This window comes from Peromyscus maniculatus, chromosome 4 (assembly GCF_049852395.1).
Source record: "Peromyscus maniculatus bairdii isolate BWxNUB_F1_BW_parent chromosome 4, HU_Pman_BW_mat_3.1, whole genome shotgun sequence".
NCBI lineage: Eukaryota > Metazoa > Chordata > Mammalia > Rodentia > Cricetidae > Peromyscus > Peromyscus maniculatus.
In genome coordinates this window covers 112,019,882-112,041,901 of record NC_134855.1, presented here as the reverse complement: position 1 = coordinate 112,041,901, position 22,020 = coordinate 112,019,882, and the positions used below count along the sequence as shown (strand labels likewise).

Sequence of the window (22,020 nt, the reverse complement as noted above, 5' to 3'; positions counted from 1 at the left end):
ATAGGAAATGTGCTGGAGGCCTCAGAATTTCATAAAAAACATCATGTCAATAGTAAAGGTTTAAAAAAGGATTTTTCCATAACCTGGCAACAAGCCAAAGAAATAGTAAAAAAAAATGTCCTACTTGTTCCTTCTATAATCAAACGCCATTACCAGCAGGATGTAACCCAAAGGGTACTCAGAGAAATGAAATCTGGCAGATGGATGTGTTTCACTTTGCAGAATTTGGAAAACTGAAATATGTACACCACACTATCGATACTTATTCAGGATTTCAATGGGCAACTGCTTTGAGTTCTGAAAAAGCTGATTCTGTAATCACTCATTTGCTAGAAGTTATGGCCATTATGGGTATACCTGCACAAATCAAAACTGACAATGCTCCATCATATGTCTCTGTTAAAATGAAACAGTTTTTTGCTTATTACAATATAAAGCATATTACAGGCATACCACATAATCCTACAGGTCAAACAGTTATAGAAAGATCAAACAAAACTCTAAAGGATATGCTAAATAAACAGAAAGGAGTAACAAAAACCCCCAGAAATAGACTGCATAATGCTCTATTAACTTTGAATTTTCTGAATGCCAATGAAAAAGAAACAACAGCTGCAGAGAGACATTGGGTAATAGAAAAAACTACAGAATTAAATCAGCCTATATACTTTAAGGATGTGCTGACCTCAGAATGGAAGCCAGGGTATGTATTACGTTGGGGACGAGGTTTTGCTTTTGTTTCTATAGGAGAAGATAAGCTGTGGGTACCATCAAAATTGATAAAGGTTCGATTTGAACAAGAGAAACCTCTTAATTAGAGGAGGTGATAGTTCATCAACCAGCATGAACATCCAATTTAAACTAACTTGTACCTGTAACACATGTCTTTTCATTTAATCAGATAATAACTTGCCAAAAAGGAACATCCCCAAAATTAGTCTTGGGGGAAGGTTTTTGTTTTTGTCTTTTAGGAGAATGAAGGTTAAGGAATCTGAAGGACACAAGACAAATGAGACAACTGAAGAAAAGGGACAAATCATCTATCCCAGGAAACAGAGTATATTGGAGTATATGGCATATGGGTATATATTATCTAAAAAATTTTATGTCTTCTTAAATGTTTGTTTCTGCTTTTCTCTAAAGATTTAACACTATTGGTTTTCTAATAGTCCCAGTTCAATTAAAATTTAAAGCTGACTTTGGAGTTGGAGAATGGCTCTCTCCTTCTTTAAACTCAAGCATGTTGTTAAAATGAAAATACAAACTCCCTGTATCATGACAGAATAAAAGAGCCATTTTCTGCTATGGGACAGGACAAAAGCCAAATTAATTAAGGGACTATTCTATTACTAATCTCAACTCTTTGATTCAATTCTGATTCTTTAAACTTTTCTTAAAGTATAAATTTTATATCAAAATTTACAAGATTAATATATATATACATTTTAAACTTTGTTAAGATATGAATGGTCATATAGAGTACTAACTAATTCTAGAAAAAAGGCTTCAGTTAGCTGCATATATATGTCTTTGTGTTCAAGTCTCTTATCAGTTTTCTGCAGGAAATCACGGCCAGGCCTAACATCAACTGAAGTCTCCGGAAAGAAGATGGGGCCCCACAACAACAACAACAACAACAATTCCACGTGGACAATAATAATATCACTAAGCTGACAAACATCATCTACAGATCAGCTTTGAATACAAGGTGCTCAGAACAATTTTGAGATGACTAGCTGAGATGATCCAGTCTCAAAGACTACTTGAATAAGGACTTGAGATAAACCCTGAACTTTGGCTTTATACACAGACTAGATAATAATGAAGGATATAGTTACCTTTCCTAGAATTTGACAATTAACCTAAATTTTTCTTTCAGGATAAAGATAACTTCACCCATACCCAGCAGGAAGCAATTTTAAGAATATGACACCCACATTGCCAAAGAAGTGGTGTGGGGCGGGTGGTTTTTTGGTTCTTTTAATGGGTTTTGGGTCTGGGATAATTTTCAATTGTTTAGGGGGGTTGGTTACAAGTTGTTGTCAAGGGTTAGGAAAAAGGCTAAGCAAAGGAGATTAGATTTAAGGTTCTTGTTTAAAAAAAAAAAAAAGAAAAAAAGAAAAGAAAAAGACAATTACTAGTTTTAAATACTTTACATTATTACCAACTATTAGGATATAAAGAAATGAAAGTTAGTAGTTAGACATTATAATAGAAATTGTAGTCATATTAGATATGTTTTAAAAATTGAGCAGATATATTTTAGACAGGTCATCTTCAAACCCTTCAGAGATCTAACGAATATGGCATTTAAAATATTTTAATAACTTAGAAATTTTTCTTTTTTGAGACATGTCAGCTCCTGGCAGTACCAATCTACTTCAGAGAAAATATGGGCATTGAAGAAACTACATATGGAGTTAATTTTCATTGTGGCAAAAGTTAGCCACTGGACAACAAAGTATCCTCAAATCAACAGGACAAAATGGACAGACAGAACACGAAACAAAGGACTACCGATTCCTGCCAAAACAAGTATGGTTATGGCTTTATCAGAAGGCATCTTCTGAGGCCAGGACAATATGGCACCATCCCTGAAGTGGCCTTCACAATCTGGAAAAGGTACAGTGCCCTTTTCTTTGAAGGCAGCTGAACAGGCAGTGGGCCGATGGCTTCTGTTGTGCAATGGAACAGCAACTGAAAGCTCACGCCTCTCAATAGTAGACTGGCATTTAATAGAGGGATGTGGAAAAGGGCATGCTTAGATGAAGCCATATATACACAGCCAAGAAGAATGGACAGCTGAATTCAAAAACCATCAACAATTTCCAGAATTTAAAATCCTAAATCATGACATGACACTAGTGGAATTCAGGTGTTTCTGGTACATGGACTGCTCTCACCCAAATGGAGGTTGAACTGTTGACCTTGTGTACAACCTACTTCACAAATGAGTCTGTCAGATACGCTAAGCCTATAGGCTGAAGATGATGCCCCAACACTGTGGAGAAACCTCAGGTGACTGTCCAGGCAGCTGGCTGTTTCTGTCAACTCACAAAATTTTTGGAAGTTGCTTTTGTGCACTTCCTGTTTTTATTTTTGTTAGCTAATATTATTTCCTTCTTGGGTCTCTGAGGGAGTTGAAGATTAGTTAGTTATAGTTGAAGATTAATTAGGATAGAAAGTGAATTAGATACATTTTGGACTTACTAAAATAGGATAGATAAGGAAATTATTTTCTCTGATTTGTCAAATACAAATGGACTAGACATCGTTTAGGTATTTGTTACTTGTATATATTGTATATAGTTATTGTACTTTTGTATATAGTTTTTCTTTTGTTAGTTATAACCTTTTGCCTTTTTTCTTTTTATTAAAATAGAAAAGGGGAAATGTGGTGATATTTTATTTGTACTGAAATGTTATTTTAATTTTATGTTAATAAATAAAGTTGCCCTGGGGTCAGAGCTATTAGAGCCATAGTGAGAGCGTGGTGGTTAGAAGAGCTAGGTAGATTTCTGTGTGTTCAGGGATACAGCCAGTATTGGAGACATACGCCTTTAAGACCTGGAGGGCGGTACTTACAGGCAGTGATGAGGCAGTCATGTGGTTGGGTTTACAACCAATGAGAAGGCAGAACAGAAAGATTATTTAAACAGGGACACAGGAAGTACCTCCCTCTCTCGGGGAAGCTAGGAGCACTGCAGGAGGTAAGATTTTATCTCTGAGCTCTGACCTCTCGGCTTTTCTCTTTTACCTTGGCTCTGTGTTTCTTATTTTAATAATACGATTGGTTACATCTACACCTCTTCTCACCCCTGTGAAGTCCACACTTCAACTGCCTGCACTTTTTTGATAATTATCATTAAAGAATCCTTCTGGCCACATCTATTTGAGTGAGACCATCCATAAGTACTACTGTGTAGACCAGTTCTGAGCTTTTTCTCCCACCATTCAACTGTAGTTCAGAGGCATGGTGACTCAAATTCCTTCATGCCAAGTGATACACTCTCATCTCACTTCCCTGGAAGTGATATCCCTTGTTCCTTCATTCTGTGGGAACATAAAACCTAGACTGATGTGCTGTGGGACGGTCTGTATGTCAAATTGCTCTGATTGGTCAATAAATAAAACACTGATTGGCCAGTGGCCAGGCAGGAAGTACGTGGGACAAGGAAAGAGGAGAATTATGGGAAGCGGAAGGCGGAGGCGGAGAGACACTGCAGCCGCCGCCATGACCAGCAGCATGTGAAGATGCCAGTAAGCCACCAGCCACGTGGCAAGGTATAGATTTGTGGAAATGGATTAATTTAAGCTATAAGAACAGTTAGCAAGAAGCCTGCCACGGCCATACAGTTTGTAAGCAGTATAAGTCTCTGTGTTTACTTGGTTGGGTCTGAGCGGCTGTGGGACTGGCGGGTGACAAAGATTTGTCCTGACTGTGGGCAAGGCAGGAAAACTCTAGCTACACTGATGTCCTCACTCTTGATCATTTGTACTCAACTTCCTGTAATGTCACAATGACTGACTGGACTCTCAGAAGCTGACTGGGATGCATCTGTCTCTGTGGGATTTAAGGCTTTTCAGGAGGGATTATGTTAAAATAGAGTGTTGTCTTTAACTTGGGACTGGATAGTCAACACAAGAATGTATTAATTTGAGCCAGTCATTTCCAGACTTGACCGTCTATATTTTTGTCATCATCATAATACATCACAAGGCCAGATACAACCACTTCCTCTGGCTTTTCCAACTCCAGAACCAAGAGCTAAACAAACGGGCTTTCCTTTGTTAATGGCCTAGCTTTAGATACTGTATTATAGCAACAGAAAACAGACTAAGAAAAAATGAAAACCTTTGTAATAAACTCACTCATATGGATGTTCTCGTGTAGCCCTCTACACCTGAGCACCTTATTCCTCTGTTAAGGTGAGCCTGTTATTAGAAAAAGAGTAAACATTTCATGAAAAAACATTGACTCTCAAGAATTCATTCCCACACCAAAGACAGGTCAAGACTGGTAGATAACTCTTCTCTAGGATGTTTGGACACCCAAATGCTTTTATCCGTCATCTGCAGCTCAGGTCTGGAAGAAGAAGGGAATTTAGAGATGCAACTTTACAAAGTAGTGAATGTCAAAAACGAAGGGCTGAAGCTTGGTCAAGTGTGGTTAGTTTAGTTAAGAAGCTATTGATTTTTGTTGTGATGAATCAACGCTTTGTTTCATCTGATTCTTTGCATATTTTTGTTTTTGCTTTTATTTCATTATTTTCTGTTTTGAGCACAATTCTTTCTGTCTAGAGAGTTTTTGTCTGGCATATTCTTCTTTTTCCAAAGAGCTAAAGAACACTGTCAGATTACTTGGGAGTTCTCTGATCATTAACATCGACACTTGTTCTAAATTTCCCTTAAGGACTGCTGTCATTTGCTGCCATAAGTTTTGATATGTCGTATTTTTATTTTTATTGGAATTTGATTCTAGGAATTTTTAAATTCCCTTCCTGATTTCTTTGCTGACCCAATTTTCATGAATTTGTGCATATTCTGTAATTTTTTCTTGCTGTTGATTTCTGGTTGCATATCATGGTAGTCAGAAATAATACAAGGTATTATTTCAATTCTCTTGTCTTTATTAAGACCTACTTTATGTCCTTTTATATGATCTACTATAAGCTGGGTCTCTATATGTTAAAGATTGTTTAAAGCAATTGTTTGCCCCCATTTTCAGTTTTCAATATCCTCTTGATGGATTAGTCTCTACTTGGTATGAGATGAACTTCTTACATGACTAATTTCATCTGGTCTGATTTTCTAGATTTTAGAACAGTGATACTTTCTCTCTAGTTTCAGTTTTGTCCAATTACTTTTTTGTATCATCTCACCCTAATGTTATATTTGTCTGTGATGGTAAAGTGTGTTCCATGGAGACAAGACAAAATAGAATAGTAATTTTTTAAGGAAATCTTCTAGTCTATGTCTTCTGACTATAGAAATGAGATCATTATTATATAAGGTTATTACTGAAAGATATACATTAATTCCTGTTATTATGTTGACTTTTGCCCAACTACTACCCTGGTGTCATTCTTTTGGATGTTGTCTTAGTTAGGATCTGTCTTTATATGTGATTGGGTGTTTCTCTTTTCTAGCTTTAAATATACTTTCTTTGTTCTGCACATGTAGTTCTTTAACTATAATTTGGTGTGGGAGATTCTTTTCTGACTGTGTCTGTGTTTATGTCCTAAATATCTCCTGTGTATGGATTTTCATCTCTTTCCTTAGATTTGATAGATTTTCTGCTATGATTTTATTGAAAATATTTTTCTGTTTCTTTAGCATGAAATTCTTCTTTCACTCCTATGTTTCATAGCCTGGTCATTTCAACATTTCCTATGGATATCAAATTTTCTGTTCACACTTTATTAACTTATCCTTGTCTATGTCTTAATGTTGTAATTCTTCTACTTGTCTCCAAGCCTTAACACCATGTTCCTCTCCTTGATCCTGTCTATTGGTGAGGCTTTTCACCGAGATTTTTTAAAATTTAACTTATTGAATTTTTTTCATTTTTAGTGTTGCAGTTTGATTTTCTTCAGTATTTATATTTCTTTATTTAGTTCCACTTTAATAGTCTATGGTAACTTTCTCATTTCATTCAGCTGCTACTTTGTGTTCTCTTTGCATTAATTCAAGAATTTGTTCATGTCCCCCTTGAACATACTTTAAACCTTTCTTTTGACTGTTTTGTTCTTCCTTCCTTCCTTTCTTTATTTCTTTCTCCTTTTTTATTATTGTTGTTGTTATTGTTTTTGTGCTGGGAGGTCATCCAATTCACCAACACTGGAAGCCAATATTGTGGGATTCATAAATTTTGGAGAAGTCATACAGTCTTTTTTTTCACATTTATTATGTTTTTGTATTGGAACTTGGGTATATGGGATTAGGTTACTGATTCATTTTTTTCCTTTGAGATTGCCCATATTTATTTCAGTAAAACTGTTTGAAATATTAAGTGAGACTATGTTCTCATTGTGGTAGGATTGATTTGATATTTCTATCTACTGTCCTTGGAACTAACCCAGGAGTCAGACTCTTAGCCTGTTTGCTTAGGATACCAGGCTCAACCCCCAAGACTCTGCTTAATGAAGAATACTAGCTTTACAAGCAATTACTATCAAAAGGCTGCTCCTCTATGGAAAGATTAGTCAGCTAAAAGGAAACTGTCTCTTCAACTCCAGACATATAAGAATATTAATAATTCCATCCCCCAGGAGGTTGTGGTCAGGAGAACCCCAATACCATGCCAACCTGTTCTTTGGAAAAGCCTATCAAAAAAATTAAAAGAAAGGAAAGAAATAAAGAAGAATGAAAGAGAGGGAGGAAGAAAGGAAGAGAGAAAGAAAAAAGGAAACAAAATAGGTAAAGCTATATCTGGCCTTATTAACTGACATGTATTAAATACAAGAGGATAAGAGTTGGGTGGGAGTTTGCAACCTGAATGTGATCTCTCACTTGGGTGAGAGATCTCTGCAGCATTGACTATCAGAGTGTCCACTTAATGTAGGAACCTGGTTGGATTCAGAATTAGAAGTAGAACATAGACATAGTTCACAAAAACATCCAGGAAATCAATACATGTTTATGCATGAGTATAACCAGTGTTTGCAACTTCACTCTTCTGGACTCCACATTGATGAGATCCAGCATCACTGACTAGATCTTACAAAGGACTGCCCTGGGTCAAGACCAATATTTTCAACTCTACTTATGATGGACATCCCAGAGGTATAATCTAATTCTATTATTAAAAGACCACAGGTCTCCCAAAGGCATTAACAGCATCTTCCATTGGACCCCCACAAGAATAGAACTGACATCCAAGATTTATTTTTGTTTCCAGTTTTCAAAGGATTTGATACATGACATGGTTGGGGTACCACATTTTAAGAATTCCTGATCTATTCAGGTCTTCCACAGTGCCTATGTCTGTTAACAAGTTACACATTTCAGAGATCAACTTAAAACTCCTGCTGCTGGCTCTGAGCTCTGTTGATTTTTCTTCTATCCTCTTGAATTTCATTGTTTTACCTGCAATAAATAGATCCTAATAATAAACTCTAGGCTATGCCACTTCAAAGCAAAGCATGGTGGTGCAGCAGAAACCTGAATGCCTGGATGAAACCAGCATTGGATGTTCTATTTGAAAACAGTTCCATCTTTGATACTTTCCTTTACAAATCCGACATCAAAGTGAACTCCCAGGTACTGCCAGATTGCTTCTTTCTAGTAAGAGATGAAACGAATCCCTGTTGTCATTCTCTTAATGTGATAATTAGACAGTGTGATAATACAGCTTTCCTGGTGTTTATAATCCTTGATCATGTATTGTAGTTATAAATACAGGCCACAGACTCAATGACTTAATTACGACCTTGATGGTAGACTGATAGAGAAAGCTTCACACTATCCTCAGGCAAGGAAGGGAGCCTTTTGAACATATTTTAGGATCAATCTATAGCAAACATTTAGAAAACGATTGAAGTGTTGGTCTTCAGTTGTGACTGTGATTCAAACAGTCATGGCATATGTATGACATTAGCATATACTTTCAATTCATTTTCATCACATCAGATTCTTCAACTGGCTTTCAAAACTCAGAGCATCTTTGTACAGTGAGTTAACTTCTTATTCTTCTTGTGGCACCCATTTATTTACTAAACACTGTCAAATCTGAGAATCTCTAGAGAAAAACCAGTTCCACAATTTTCAGCCCAATTTGAAGCAAACTTTAATTAAATACTGGCCAGGATGATCGGCTCTCACCACGACAGTTCTGGGGTTCCTGGGAAATGGCAAAGAGTCATATTTTTCAGAGGCTTATAAATACACACACATAAGGCTACCTATTTTCCATCAGGTCCAATCAGGGTTGAGGACATATCCTGACATCCTTCCTGCCTGCATACCACCCCTCACCTACATGTAATCAAGTACATCTGGTGTAGAAGAGTCAAACAAGCTTGTTTAGGGGATGAAAATGTGTGGCTTTTTATCTCCCAATCAAGCATAGTCCCCAGAATTCCAGTAAGTTACCTATCCTTAGGTAAGTGGGGCTAACAGGTTACCTTTAGCCATTAGGAACACTATGCTAGATGGTAATATGTGATTGAATTAAACAAAAGTATAAAATATAAATGTAGTAAAGTATTAAAGGGGCGACCATGAAAGAACAATGTTTACAGTTTGAGTCAAAGAGTAATTGATCCTATAGTATTCTAGTAACATTTCTGTTGCTGTGATAAAATACCCTGGAATAATGGCAACTTAGGGGACAATGGGTTCATTTCATCTTACAATTCTTGATGATGGTCAATAATTGTAGGGAAGTCAGGGAAAGAACTTCAGACAGCTAGTCCTATCACATCTATGGTCAAGAACAGAAAGAAGTGAAGGTAAAATGCTCACCTGCTTAAGCTCAGCTCAATTTTGCAACTTTATTTTGCAATGTCTGATAAATTTATTTAATTTTTAAATCAAATTTATTCATTTATTTTACAGCCTATATGCAATTTCCTCTCTTCTCCTCCTATTCCCTCCCCCACTTACTGTCCCCCACAATCCATTCCTCTTTGTTTATGTTCAGAAAGGTGCAGGCCTCTTATGGGCATTAGCAAAGCACAGACTATCAAGTTGAGGAAGAACTAAGCTCTTTCCCTCATATTAAGGCTTGGTAAGGCAACCCAGTATGTAGAATAGGTTCCCCAAGGCCTGCCAAAGTTCAGAGACAGACCCTGCTCCCACTGCTAGGGTTCCCATAGGTAGACCAAGCTATATAACTGTCACACATATGTAGAGGGCCTAGGTCAGTCCCATGTGGGCTTATTAACAGTTGGTCCAGTGTCTGTGAGCTCCGATGAGCCCAGGTTAGTTGTCTCTGTGGGTTTCCTTGTGATGATCTTGACACACACCACCACACCACCACCACCACACCATCCCTCACCTCATACTGGCTCCTACAATCCTTTCTTCCTCTCTTCAATAGGATTCTAAGAGCTTGGCCCAGTGCTTGGCTGTGGATCTCTGTCTTTGTTTCCATAAGTTACTGGATAAAGGCTCTGAAGACAATTAGGGTAGTCATCAATCTGATTACAAGAGATGGCCAGTTCAGGACGGTGATATCATACTGGGCTGTGTCTTCCCACATCAATTAACTTAATTAAAACAACCTTGAACTGATAAGCCCATGGGCTAATCCAGTGTAAATTCTTCACTGAAACTCTGCTCAGGGGATTCCAGGTTATGTCAAATTAATTAAAACTAACATCGCACATAGGTTTTTATATTATTCCCTAAAATGCTAGATTTTTTTTCATGCTAATATGTGTTTCCATATATTCAAAGTAATACAATAAGTGTAAAACAATAGTTTATATATACACTTAATGTTAAATTTGTTTTATATAAAGTCTACAAATTTAACAAACTGTTGCCATCATAGTATGCTCATAGGAAAAAAATGGCAAAAAAAAAACCCCAAAATTCCATGTTTGAAAGTTAAAGATATAAATGCTCTGAACAGATAATAGATTTTACATATAAAAATTAACATAGGTGTGGCAGACAAAAAGCCTAATAATGGATATCTGTTTCCTTAGGATAGCACTAAGCCTCTACTCTAAAATATTTTTTTTAAAAAATTGCAAGTTTTCAAGGATTTTTGCAGTGTTCAGGTTGATAGAGATTAAAGTCTTTAATACTCATGGGTTGTCCTTGGAATTTGGTGCATGGCTCCAGACATGCTAGACACATCTGAGAATCCAGGATACTACAATCAAATCTTTGTTATTATTATCATTATTATTATTATTTATTCTACTGGACATTTATTTCAGCTCTGGCATAAAGCAAGTCATGTAGGCTTCCTGAACAGCAAAAATGGGGTAGTCCACGTAAGAATTGCTAACAACTAGCCGGGTGGTGGTGGCGCACTTGGGAGGCAGAGACAGGTTTCTCTCTATGAGTTCAAGGCCAGCCTAGGCTACAGAGGAATTTTCAGGACAGTCTCCAAAGCTACACAGAGAAATCCTGTCTCAAAAAAACAAAACAAAACAAGAATTGCTGCCAACTGTGTCACCTCCCTTTGTCAGGCAAATAAGAAGTACAACTTAACTGTGTCTTATCTTGGAGAGTCAACATCCAGGTCAGTTGTTGGCATCTCTCTGCCAGCTTTGACCATCAGGGTAAGGTAGATTCTGATTGGCAGAGCTATGTGATGAGGCCATGTTTCAGCTGTTGTGGTTTTAACTCCAGAGCTCCCTGTGAGCTTAGGGTTCCCACTTAGGCTCTTGTGTGGATTTACAGTGTAAATACGGAACAGGTTCCCTGAAGGATCCCTTTCTAGCATCCAATCAACTTGTCCCATTTTAGACTGCCCCAAGGTGTTTTAAGGCAAGTGATGCCTGTCTATGTTGCTGTTGGTTAAATAGTTACAAACTTCCTGAATGATTAAATAAAGAACTTTAAAACATGCAGTTGTGTCTTTTTATGTGACTAGCTCCTCAGTGGTACTAACTCTAGAGGTGGAAGAGCACATTCAGACATGATTTCACAGTGACATTCATGCATACTTCTCTGATCTCTACCATGAGTGAAGATAGGAAGCCCTATCTAATGGAGGCCAGTGGCTGCAATGAGTCAGTTCCTCTTGGGGTCACACTTGATCTCCTGTTATGATCGATACTCAACATAAATAAATCATAGAAGTATAAGTATAATTGCAATCAACTCTTTCTCTTCATAGAGATCAGCCACTCACATGCATGGGCTCAGTGCTCCTTTTCACTTTAATAGACTGTCCTTCACAGAGGTCCTCTTGCTCCTGGACTAATCTCTCTGATCTGATAACTTGATTAGATCATGGAGAACCAGCTTTCTTTGTCCATCGCTAACTGTTCCCCTTGCAAATTAAAAATTATGTGTGATAATCTTTAGCTTATTATGAAATGAGAAACAATATAGCTAGGGAAAAATAATGTATTCAAAGAAAAGGAATCCTCATAGAAGGCAAAATACATGCTTTCCCAATGTTATCAATGCTTAAGATCTTATAAGAGATCCCTTTAGCTATTCACTGGGCAATCATCTTCTTAGAAACAGTAAGTAGATGAATTGTTTTATGACAATGATTTGGTTTGCAATTTAAGCTGGGTGATTTTATTTGTTTAAATGTGTTTAGTATGAGTAGAAGTGAGTGAAGAGGGACATTAGCCTGACCTAGGGAAACATAGAACACCTACCCCTTCTACTAAAAGTCAGCACAAATATTGAAAGAGCTAGTAGGAGGGGGGAAAGGGTTGGTCATTAATTAGTTAAGAATAAACAGAACATCTATAAAGGCTGACTTTGTTGTTAAAAATATGCCATTTATTATGGTGCCAGTCTCTCCTCTCTCATAAGACGCTCGTGTAAGTTCATCCATGTCTGCTGTTTTGTGTTGTGCCTTAAGCCAAAACCAGAATCAGGTATCCCACTCCACAGCAATCTAATGAGCAAGAGCATCCTTGCTTGGTTTCTGCTTATACATTCAAATGACTCAACTTTTTCACACATAGGAAACACATGAGAAAACACGGCTAAAATTGACCCTTGATATCCATAATATTCCTACATGGTGTTTCAAGGCTAGCCTTGGGTATGGTTTAATGCACAGACATCTCATAGTGATCCCTACTACATGTCAGACCATACACATTCATGCAAAATTACTGGTGTTTACAGACACTTAATTGTACAGCCTTATCTAGCATGTATCCTACAATTGGTAAAGGGATGAATTAAATTAGAAATGTCTTCCATTGCTGCCATGGTCCTCTCATCCCTAAGGGATAGGCTAATTAGAGTCTCAACAACAATAAACAAACCCTTCCATTTCTTTATGGAGAGCTTCCATTTTGTGTGTGTGTGTGTGTGTGTGTGTGTGTGTGTGTGTGTATGTGTGTGTGTGTGCATGTGTGTGTAATATATATACATATATATTTTTATATTTTTATATATTTATACACATATATATTTAAGAATCTATGATTCAGAGAGGCAAAATCGCTTTGGGGATTCTGTTCATTAGAATGGAAATGCTTATGGAGAAATGGCTGAGATCTACATGAGCAAACTGGGGATGTAGGGGGGTAATGGAGGGCAAGGCATGGGGAATGAGAGCTTAGGGGAGTGGGCAGTTCAAGCTGGAATGGGAACAGAGTGAGAGAGCAAGGAAAGAGATACTATGATAAATGAAGACACCATGGGAATAGGAGAAGCAGAATGCTAGGGAGGTTCCCAGGAATCTGCAAGGATGATTCCACCATAGACTACTGGCAATAGTTAAGAGGGTACCTGAGCTGGCCTACTCTGGTGACTGGATGGCTGAATACCCTAACTGTCATCATAGAACCCTCATCCAGTGACTGATGGAAGCAGATGCAGAGATCCATGGCCGGGTCCCAGGCTGAGCTCCAGGAGTCCAATCTATGAGAGAGAGGAGGGATTCTATGAGCAAGGAGTATTAAGATCATGACTGGAAAAAGTACAGAGACAACTAGCTAAACTAGTGGAAACACATGAACTGTGGACCAGTAGCTGAGGAGCCCCCATGGTATTGGACTAGGCCCTCTGGATAAGTGAGACAGTTGTTCAGCTTGAACTGTTTAGGGGACCCCCAGGCAATGGGATCAGGACTTGTCCCTAGTGCATGAGCCGGTGTTTTGGAAGCTAGTGTCTATGATGAGACACTCTGCACAGCCTTGGTGCAGTGAGGAGGGATTTGGACCTGCCTCAACTGAATGTACCAGGCTCTGCTGGCTCCCCATAGGAGACCTGGCCTTGGAGGAGGTGGGAATGGGGGATGGTTTGGGGGGGAAGACTGGGGGTGGGAGGAGCGAGGACAGGGGAATTTGTGGTTAGTATGTAAAATGAATAGAAAATCCTTTTTTTTTTAAAAAAAAAGAAGAATAAAAATGCCAAAGCAATGAAAATCAAGCCAGCAGAATAATGATGAAGGCCTGTGATTTCAGCACTGAGGATGGGCTAGGACAGTCATGAGTTCAAGGCCAGCCTGGATTACTTAGGAAGAGAGGGAGACTGTCAAAAAAGGGGAGGGGGGAACAAAGGAAGAGAAATAAAAAAATGGAAGGAAGGAAAAGAAGAAATTTTAACAAGAAATAAGAAAGAAAAACACTAACAAAAAGAAAAAAACTTATATGCTATCATTTTAAAGAATATTGGAAGAGAAGAGAGAGACCTTATTGAATGACTTAATTGACTCATAAATGACACAGTGCAAAGCAGGACTCAGTCTTGTAGTTGTAGTTACTTTTTCTTTTTAAAATTTGGGGGTATTTGGGAGTTAATATGAAGTAGATAATAGATTTGAAGAAATACATGAGATGGAGAATTACTTATAATATACCAGTCTGAATTCAATTTTCTGTGCTAGGGAGTAACAAAATCCAGGCTAAGCACACCAAAGAGTGTGAGACAGAATGATGAATTGGGAAGACATTGATATAACCTTAATTTTTGTAGTGAAACTCTTAACATGAGAAATTTCATTCATTTTAATTTTCTGAACATTACATTAGTTAAAACAGAACAACTTTCTTGCTCAAGGAATGCAAAATGCTATCATCTGCACTTTTACTATTTGTTTCTTTGTTTGTTTATAATAGCCAGTGTCTTAACTATGTAGCCCTGGCCATCCTGAGGCTCACTATGTAGACCAGGCTAGCCTTGACCTCACAGAGATATGCCTGCTGCTGGGTCCTTCATCTAAACTTTAGCATTTTGAGTTTTATCAAATAAAAGTATCTATTCATATTTTATGCATGATGAATGAAGACCTAGGACAAAGAAGGTTTGTAGTGCCAGTGATCTATGTGATATGACTTGATTCTTGCCTTCTTTCTCTACTAGATTCTCATGGATGCTAAACATAAACACACTAAATTCATGAAGTTATCTCAAGTTCAAGACATGGCTTGGAACATGGGCTGGATTGCTTTCATAACGTTGTTAAAAGAGCCAGTAACTTCTTATCCACCTGTTTCTGTGATGTTGTTTGCCAAAACTTCTCTGCATGAATCAGAGGGTTAGAAAGGAGGACCCCTACTTCCCTCCCAGTCTTAGTCCCTGCCCCACCTGCATGTTTAGCTCCAGGCAAACTAGATCGCTGAGCTTCAACCAAGGTACCTAGTTCTTAACTCACCTGGTGTTTTGAGCCCTCTGGTTTTGAATCTCTGCCACTGAGAGCTTTTTATTCTCTTTTCTCCATCCATCACCTGCCACATGTTTTTGGACTTTGCTTCTGACCCAGCTGTCCTCTGCTCTTTGAATGAGCCTTTTAATTCCTTTTCATCCCTGCCCTAGTGGGACACAAGGGAGATCACATATGGAATTCTTACCATCTGATCAGCAATCTGTCTTCTTGTTATTTATTTTTTTTTTAATTGCTAAAATCAGGATTCCAAAGGAATTGCCAGAATTCTCAGGTTCACTTTGTTTGTATTCATCTACTTATTTGTTTATTCTTTTTTTCTCTCTCTCTTGAGATAAGAACAGTTTATGCAGTTCAGGTTGGCCTTAAATTAACAATCTTCCTGTCTTAGTCTCCAGAGTGCCGGACTATAGGCATATGATACTATGTGTAGTATAGTTCTTTCTACTTAGTCCTTGTGTGAATTTTCCCTCATGATACTAAAGATTAAACCTAAGGCTTTACACTGTTGCACCATTAGTCACAGCTAGGATATAACACTAACTGAAATACCCATGAAAGCAGCAATGAATAGTGAAAATCTGGGGTGCAAAGGGAATTCTTCAAGATAAAACACAGAAAGGTGGTTCTGCAGCAGAAACACGTCCAACCTGTGGACACTATGCTCAGTGAATAAGCAGTCAACCCAAAGATCTGCACCACTTGATCCAGCTGTTACAAATTATAATATATAAAATATACAAATCCATAGAAGCAAAGAGTAGAGTGTGGCTACAAGGTGAGAAAGAGAATGGGAAGTTACTAATCAATAGGTAGGATGTTTCAATGACTCAAGATGAACATGCTCTAGAGATCTGCTGCAAAACATTGTACTTAAGGACAACAACACTTTACTAAACATGGTTAAGAGGATCAATCGCATGTCATATAGTCTTTCTAACATTGTAAAAATGGAACAAAACCACTTAGAATGATTTGTCTATTTCCTTGCCAAGACAGCTAGCATTTTTTTAAAGCAAAGACCATGCATGTCTGCTTGGCCATTCTCTCTCAGTGTGCTCAGCTCTCCACGTATCCTCACAAACGGTGTCTGTAAGTCATTTATGCTTTTGTACAACTGCCCTATGTTTACTAACGAGGTGGCCTTTGTGTCAAATCCAGAAGAGATTATATTTTAAGGGCTCTTATTTCTGACAAATAATTGTATATAAAAATAAGGAGTGGGAGGAACATGAAGAGAATGAAGAGGAAGAGATGAAGAGAAAACCCTTCTCAGATATTTAGTGAAAAAAGAAGTGATCATGTTAACAGGAATGAAAAATTGAGCTCTGATGGAGTATACTTGTAATCTTAACGCTAGGAGGCTGAGGCAGGAGGATTACAAGTTGGAAGAATGCCTGAACTAAATTCTGAGACCTGTCTCAAACAGCATTACACACATATAACATAAGAATCCAGCTGTAATACATTTTATTAAAATATCATGATATTGTAGTGATACAGACACGAAGCATGGAGGTGCTGTGCCCATGATCAGAGAGAAGCGTCAGCATCAATAGTGTATGCCTACTTTACCCTTGATGCCAAGTAAGGCCCACTTTATCCTGAGGCCTCAGTTCACACATGTGTTCCAGAAAGAGTGGCTTTATCACTATGCCCATTCCCCAGCTGTAGCTTGGGGGAGCCCCATGGGGTGTTATAGCCAGCTAGTAAAATCTAGATTGATTTTCTGAGCCTGAATCACACAGGGATCTCCTTAAGGCAGCCAAGTTCAAACAAAATTCCTCTCGCTAGGGGAGTTTTACTGTTGTGTGGCCACTGAGTCACTTCCTCATCTGCCATGGCGCTACTTCAAACAGACCTCCACCTCTTCTGCTTCCAGTGGAAAAGAACCAGAGAATCTGCTGAGTGGAAGCAATTGGGAGCAATTCCCAAGGAGCTTTGTCCTGTTCATTTAATTGGCTCTTTGTTCCCTCTACTCCATAAGAAAATTTAAATGCAAGCTGAGGAGCACATCTCTTTGTAGAATGGCTATGGAAAGCCTGAGACACTCAAAGGGAATGAAGCTGGTTGCCAAAGGGTTCATTTTCAGATGTCTAAATTTTATGATCATTTTGTTGCTGTAGTATAGCACTGGGATATGCCTAAGAGTTTTATATTGAGCCCGATGAAGACTATGGTCAGTTGGACCATTTAAATCTTGCCACTCCAGAAAAATCTATTTCTAAAGTTAACCAGTTCCATTTTAAATATGGCAGCATAAAATTGTTTTAAATTAAGGGAAAAACTCTACTTGCTAGAAAAGCTGGTTCTAATTGGGAGTGGACCGTTGGAATCCTCCTCAGCATACAGTGATTTGTTTGAGTGTGTGCTCAACAAATTATTGATTATTTGTGGGAATGTTTATTGAAGGTACCTTATATTCTGCCTGAGTACAAATGAATCTAAACTTAAAATAGGCTAAGAAAGAGATGTAAAGGGGATTCCTTTCAGTTCGGTTTTTCTTTGTTTTATTAAATCACCCTAGGTAAGAACTGAATAAATGAGAAGTTTACATTGTATAGGTGACTTCATGACACAACTTCCCTAAACAGAAGACACAGATACCTTCTTCTGATGTATTGATGTGAAACACAATAGTGTGCGGAGTGCCAAGTACAGATAGGAAAACAGAGTGGGATGTCTATATACTAAACCATTAGAGCAATAAAAGCAACTTCCAGGAAGTTCATTTGGAACACATACTATACAATTATATTACCTTCTACAATAGACTCTAGACTCAATTACTTCAGATACAATCCAGAACTCAGTTTCATTTGAAGCTTTAGTACATGTCTTCTAGGATATCAAAGCTCTCCTTCAAACTATTGTGATTTCTCTCTAGCCAAACTATTGTTGATTTCCCTCAACCTTCCTGATGCTAGGACCCTTTAATACAGTTCCTCATGTTATGGTGACTCCCCCAACCATAAAATTATTTTCAATGCACCTCATAATTGTAATTTTGTCACAGTTATGAATTGTAATAGAAACATATGAAAGGCAGGATATTTAATATATTACTCCTGTGAAAGGGCCACTTGACAACCCCCACACACAAGGGGGTCGAGACTCATAGGTTGAGAATCACTGCTCTAGACAGTTATTTTGAAAGAGGTTCTCCCATTCTAAATATCAGCTTCTTTGGATTATGAGTCCTTTGGACATTTTTTCTTTACCTATGTTCAAATATGAATCTACTTTCTCAAGGCATAAATCTAAACCTTACAAAGAGTTCTTATCCAGACAACATCCAACTTAGATCACATACTGTCTCCTGTTATAAGGAAGTCATTTTCCTCTCTTCATTATTATACTAACTGTATTAAGATGAGCAATGTCAGAGAAATGCTAATAGTTCATGGGAGTGGATGCTGACACTTAGTCTTTAGGAACACCTACCTATTTGTTGCTTGTCTTTATTCCACTTCCCTACTGCCTCTCATCATCCAGTAAATTGCTGCTAAGGAGATAAGAATATGGCACATTTATCAATTTGATTCTTATTCACAACTAGATCCTGTGAAAAGTAGAAGTTTCATCAAGATTCTGACTACTGAAGACAACCGCAATTGCTTGACTAGAGAGAAATAACAGCTGTGGAGGAGAGGAAGGGGAAACCGTGGTGAAGATGGATTATATGAGAGAAGATTAAAAAGAAAAACAAAAACCTACCAAATATAGTAACTATTCAATTAAAAATAAGAAAAGAAGTAACGAGTTGTAACAGCCATTGCTTATAGAGAAACAGTGAATGCAAATGTCTCAATTGGTAATAAACTTTCATTTATGGAGTTCTACTTATAACATTTAATGGGGGAAATGTCTCCCTCACATGGAATTCTAATACATAAAGATAATAAAAAAGTAAAATGTTTGGGAAAATTACTAGAATAATGTCCATTTATCAGCTGCATGTACTAAAGCAAGAATAATACACCTTGGCCATGTTTGGAAAGCTGTAAGTATAAGCTAAGGACTCAATTGAATAGCTTATGCTGTGGTTACCTTCTATGGCACTCTCATAAACATGGCCCCTTTTGCACTACAAACTCTCCTTGAACTTTCCTTCTGTCCGTGAAATTCAAATCTCAATTTACATTCTATGAGCAAGTAGGTTTGTCTTCACAGGCATTTCTGGCTCCTCAGCAAAGGCATTCATTCACTCATTCATTCATTTATTCATTTGAAGATTTATTTATCTGTATTTTCTGTTCACAAATGTTCTGGATGCATGTATTATGAGCACTATAGGTAGGCAGTGCCTATTCAGAGGCCAGAAGAGGGTGTTGAGATCCCTTGAATTGGAATTCCAGAAGATTGTCAGCTACCATGGGTTCTGAGAAGTGAAACTATATCTGCAAAAACAACAAGTTCTCTTTGTGGGTGACACATCTCTTCTGTCTTTTCTTTCTATTTTTAAAGAATGTTTTATTAGTGTATATTCATTTCTAAAAGCAGAGAGCTTCATGATAGCATTTTGTTCAAGCACACTCTGTACTTGGACCAGATCCCCTCATCACTACCATCTCTTGCCTCTCCACCAGCTCACCAATTTCATTCCTCTTCCTGATTAATACTCCTTTTTATGTGTGATGTGTGTGCTTATATATGTATGTATATTTCATCTATATACATCTACCTATATTTATGTACATGTGAGTAAATCTTAGGTTCTACATCTAAGATATAAAGATAATAATTTTCACTTTTGATCTAGGTTAATTTGATTAACATGATCCTTTAACAGTTCCTATTAAAACAATTTTTGAAAATTGACATATCTTTTTTCTTCTAAAGAAAAAAAATGATGAATATTAAAAAGTAGCTTAATGAAACACTATTTTATATTTATGTCATGTTTGCTTAATCTTTCATTTAATGATGAGCATCTAGACTGATTGTACAACATGGCTGTTGTAAAAAGTGCATGCATGAACAGGAATATTTATAATGAGCAGGAATGATTTCATTGAGTAAGCTGATAGCTCTATTTTTTATAAATTTTTAAAAATGACGTTGAGAATATAATATAATTACATCTTTTCTTCCTTCCCTTTCTTTCCAAAAAGCCCTCCCATATGCCCCTCCCTGATCTCCTTCAAATGTATGGCCCCATTTGAAGAATCTCTGTAGTGATTTCAAGAGGGGCTACATTATTTTACTTGCCCATCATGAAAGTGTGCTTTTTTTCCTCAAGTCCTTGCCAGCATTTTTTTGTTTATTGCCTTTTAATGATAGGGATTCAGATTGGAGTGACATGTTCTCTCACTGTAGTTTATGTATTTCCTTGATAAACATTTTTCATGTGTCTGTCATCTGTACTTCATAATTTGAGAAGTGGCTGTTAATTCAATTTGCTCATTTATTGATTAGATGACACTTTTTTGTTGACTTCCTTTTCCTTCTTCACTTATGCTAGATATTCATTGTGGGTCAGATATATATCTGCCAAAAGTTTTCTTCCATTACATGGTCTGTCTCTTCACTCTGGTGAGGTTTTTTCAATTTCATTCAAGCCCATTTGTTAACTTTTGCTAGTATTTCCTATAGTTCAGAAAAATCGTTGCCAGTAACCTGACATGTTGTTCCTATGTTTACCCTAGCATCTGCAGATTTCCGCACTTTACAGTGAGGTCTGATGCACATTGAATACATTTGTGTCTGATGAGAAATGGGGATCTAGATTCATTCCTCTGCACATACACAACCGTCTTTACTGGTGTCACTTGTTGAAGAAGCTGTCTTTTCTCACATGTATGTTTCTAAGATATTTGACAAAAGCTAGGAGGCTATATCTGAGACTTTATTTTGTTCTACTTACCTATATATCTATCTTCATGACATTACCACACTGTTTATGTTATCAGTTCTGTAGGTTACTTGAAAACAGGGACAGAGATAGCTTCAGCATTGTTATTTTTTTGCTCAAGATTGACTTGTAAATTCAAGGTCTTTTATTCTTCCTTATGAAACTCAGGATTTTCACATAGAAGGGCCCCAAATCTATAGGTTCCTTCCAAATGCATCCATTTTCAAAACATTAATTATTCCAATACTTGAGGTTTTTCCATCTTCTAATGCCTCCAGTTTCTTTCACTGTTTCAGTGTTTTCCACTGTAAAGTTCTTGTGCCCACTTAACTAGGTTAATTGCTAGAAATTTCTTTGAAGCTTAGATTAGGATCATTCTTTGCCTTGATTATGGAAGAAGACAAGCTACCTAAAGAAGTATGTGCTGTCTCTATTTTGTGAAACTTTGGAACTAAACAACTAATTGGGTTGGCTAGAACCAGGTCTCTCTCTAACATTTTCAAGTCAGTGAGCCAAACAGACCACTGTTTTAGGTGCTGGTCAGCTCATGACAAAGAGATCATTAAAGTTGTCTGAGATTAAGATAGCTTTCCCAGCTTTCGGAAACTAATAGCCTTTCTGTGAGCATTCTTCACAGGTAAGTGGGTTTGTGTTTACACGGCCATTTCTCAACTTAATGGGTCAGGTATGTAACAAAGGCACTGTATACTCAATGGCTACCAAGAACTACAAAACAGCCACAAAAGCATATTCTAGAGGGGGAAAATGTACATGCATACACTTGAGTTTCTAAAGCCAAGTTTCCAAAGAAAATGATGTTATTCATGGATATATAAGAACAGATACAGATATTAGCTCAGTTCTTGCTATAAAAAATATACCAAAATCTGCATACTTTCAA

General features: G+C 37.4%; 1 long non-coding RNA gene across 1 annotated transcript in view; it reads left to right on the top strand.

The window, feature by feature from the left end:
- Positions 1-19,149, top strand: part of LOC143273000 (uncharacterized) — a 58,425-nt gene extending 39,276 nt beyond the window's left edge. The window contains exon 3 of the long non-coding RNA XR_013050782.1: positions 18,825-19,149. This is a non-coding gene — a long non-coding RNA (uncharacterized LOC143273000). The remainder of the gene's footprint in view (positions 1-18,824) is intronic.
- The last annotated feature ends 2,871 nt before the right edge of the window (positions 19,150-22,020 follow it).